Source organism: Dipodomys spectabilis, unplaced genomic scaffold (genome assembly GCF_019054845.1).
Source record: "Dipodomys spectabilis isolate Male_0828 unplaced genomic scaffold, ASM1905484v1 ptg000640l, whole genome shotgun sequence".
NCBI classification, from domain to species: Eukaryota; Metazoa; Chordata; class Mammalia; order Rodentia; family Heteromyidae; genus Dipodomys; species Dipodomys spectabilis.
Window position 1 is genome coordinate 160851 of NW_024871317.1, and position 3669 is coordinate 164519.

General features: G+C 38.3%; 1 pseudogene; it reads right to left on the reverse strand.

Annotated features, from left to right (window-relative positions):
- Positions 1–911: 911 nt before the first annotated feature.
- LOC122101209 lies at positions 912–1360 on the reverse strand (annotated as a pseudogene).
- Between the last annotated feature and the right edge of the window lie 2309 nt (positions 1361–3669).

Genomic DNA, 3669 nt, shown 5'->3' on the forward strand with positions numbered 1-3669 from the left:
CTCAGATCTGTCATCTTGCCTGGATTTTCCCTCTTTGGCCAAACTCTCTTTACTGTGATGGCACACTTGGTTTGACTCTCTAACCTAGGACTGTTCACTGGAACATTAAAACTGCTTTCTATGTAAGAGCTTGTTTACCCTCCAGCTTCTCCTCCTCCATCTTCCCCCAAATCCTCATGATTTTTTTTGACCAGAAAAAAATAGCTTTATTTGGACTGAGAATTGGAAAATGAGAGTAGGACCTGAGCTAGCATGTTCAGCTAAGGAGTAGAGATTACATTTCCAGAAAGCTCATCAACCAAATGTACTCTTGCTTTGAATCAAGGCAGCCTTGCAGTTAATGAAATCATTAGGAGGCCTGCTGGGAACATATCTAGCTTTAAATGATCCTAGTATGCTACCTTTATAAAAAAAAAAGTACAGGTTTTTTATCATTATGAAATTTCCACCAACCACACGTATTACAAACGGAAATGGAAGGACAAAAAATACATTTTACAGAATTTAAACTTGTCTTCAGCATTTAGCTCACAGGTTTCGCCATCTTCAAAAAACTCCTCCTCTGTTAAAGTCTTCAGCTCTTGAGATTGGAGGCACAGCTCAATTTTTATTGTGCTAGCCAATGACTAAAAGCATTAGGTACTGAGCTGGAGTCCCAGTCTCGAACCAAAAAAAAAAAGAAAAAGAAAAAGAAAACAAAAGATCGATCAACCAGGAAGGAGATGGTCTTTACTAACCCACAGAAATATTTTATCCATTTCCCTAGCAAGTCAGGGCTGAACAGCAGGGTAAGGCTCAGATGAGGGTGGGGTGGGGATCAGAGGGCTAATTTCCCCCTAGTACAACACCACAGCAGAAGCTTGATGAGAGCAAAACTGGTGAGACTTGAGGGGAGGGTCCAGGCCCTGAGTTCAGTCAGAGTCACTGCTGGAAGAGGAGGAGGAAGAGGAAGAATGCTTGCCATGCTTGTGGTGTTTGTGCATCTCTTTATGTGTTTTCTTCATTTTCTTCAGTGTTTTCTTGTCCATTGGGGCTCGTGGGCCTATGCCAGGAGCCAGGGGATTCACAGGACATATGCCAGGTGCAGGTGGTGGGCATGGGGTGGGTAAGGACCTGAGGGTTGGTATCCTGGATACTGTGGCTGTGGCACAGGGTAAGAGGGCCCACATGGAGGGAAAGCTGGGTTCCCCTGGGGAGGTCCTGGAGGAAAGGGACACCCGGGTACAGGACCAGGAGGAATGGCTGGATTTACAGGTTGTGGGCACAAAGGAGGTGGACACCCAGGATTGGAACCTCCAGGGCACCCCATGTAAGGGATACTTGCATTTTGCACCGGCTGCCATGCATTGGGATGCCACATGTTCAGGTGTTTTCCTAAGCTTTTCTTCCTGCGCCTGGATTATACCGGTCCTCCTGAGCCTTTTCCCCCTCATGATCTTTTATGAGTGGTTTTTTAGTGAAAAATGTTTTGGTGTTTATATTTTGATTTGGCATAAAATGAGCCTACTATTGTCTTAATTTAATAAAAAAAAAAACTCTGATTCTCTGACAGCATAAATTTTGTGAGTAATGGTTAAGACTATGTTGCCTTTCTGAAAAAAATATCACCACCCAAAAAAGAGGAACAAAAGGAAAATAAATATGACAGGAAACATAAATCTTAATGGACTAATAGTCTGTCAGTTTGCTTTAACTTTTAATGAAAAATTAAAGTAATACTTGATAATGTTTTATTAACATATTTAAATTTCTTCATTCTTGTCAATTAAGATTCACTTTATAAAGAAATTCAAGAGGTGACAATGTTTTTTCATGACTTTTCCATAGAAATGATCATTTCATCATTATAGTGTATAGCACAATACACCCAGAAAGCTTTTAAGGAAAAAAATTTCCCATTCTTTGGTTTGCTTCAGTCTGTATTTAAAGCTGCATACCACATCTTACCCACCCTATTGTCTGTCTTCTCATTTGAAACATTTCAATAAGTTTTCTTTCCCTGGTTTGTCAGTCAGCAAATCTTTATAAAACAACATGCTTTCATTCATTTTGTGCTTTCCAAAATATATCTCACAAATGCCAAAACGAAGCACAATCTGAAACATCTGTGGATTTTTCCACCTAGAGTCCAAAGTAATCACTTTCCATACTCCTTAGAACCAGCTGTTCACTGGCATTAATTGTTCTATCACTTCCATGCTTTAAAACAACAGCATTTGACAAAGGCGTACATTTTAATTGGTTTACCACATTTGGTTCGTTTTCAGCAAGGACTGTCTTCACGGAAGATGGTAATAGATGAGGTTTGCAATTATGTATTTTGAAGGGGCTCTAAGTTGTGGATATAGAATATACATTTCAGTGACTAAATATTTAAATTAAATCCTATAATGTATACTCCTTCAATTTTCTGGCTAAAGTGTTCTACAATCTAGATATTTTTTAAGGAAATATTGTACATGTTTCCTTGGTGACAAGGTAATTGGAAGACTTAAATTTTTCTTTTTTTCTTTTTATATTGTGAAAATAATGTACAGAGGGGTTATAATTACATGGACAAGATAATGAGTACATTTCTTATCAAGCATTCTAGCCTCCTCCTTTGTTTCCCCTTCCCATCCCTTCCCATTCTCCCTCCCCTGCCCCTCCATCCAATCCTCCTCCCTGCCCCCACCAAAGTTGTAAAGTTCGTTTTTCCATATAACGACTTGTACATCTCATTGTTGGAATGGATCCACCTGTACCCCAATTTAAACATTTCTTTTTTCCTTTCCCCTTCTCAAATTATACCAACCTCAAATACAGTGAAAGCAGGGGTTATACCATGGGGGAGGGACATACAAAGCAACAAAGAAATAATCTTATAAATGTGTTAGAAACAATCACCTGAAAGAAAAAAAAAACATTTGAATACATATATTAGGGTTCATTTTCCTAACATCAACTTATCTGACGTTTTCTGCATGACTCAGACATATACTAGTTATTGCAATTAAGGGAAACCATGGGACCTAAGTTTTTTTGGGCCTGGCTAACTTTGCTTAATATAATTTTTTTCCATGGTAGACTTAAAATTTTCATATATCATTGCCGACTTAAATGAAGTGAATGTACCTGGGTTTGCATACAGAACTTTTGAGAGAGCATTAATGTTTGAATCTTGAATGGGATTTGATTGAGAATTGTGGCAGGCTTTCATGATATGAGAAGAGAAAGGCCTTACTAATACTTTAATTTGCTACATTGCTGTATTAGTTTATTCAAACCCACACATACGCACAGATATACAAATATGTAGTATGAAGACCCAGTCAGTCTGCAAGAAAATATTTTAATAGGGATTCCATAAAATATTTAGTCTGCTGAGATCTGATTGGAATTTATAGCAATATCTATTCCACCCCTGGACAATTCATTATCATTGGTGAGGATGTTGCCATTTGAATTCAGAATGCCCCAGAAAGACCTATGTGTTAAAGAAAAATGACTTTCCATTTCCTCCCATACTGTGGAGAATACCTGAATAGTTCTTATGGAGATTAAGTTCTTCAGAGTGAAACCTCTGAGAACATGCACACTCATCTGCTTTCTTCTTTTCTCTTTTAATCATTCTAGGTCAAAAACATTTCTTTTTGATATACTCCTCACCTTGACATTGTCTTGTCACAG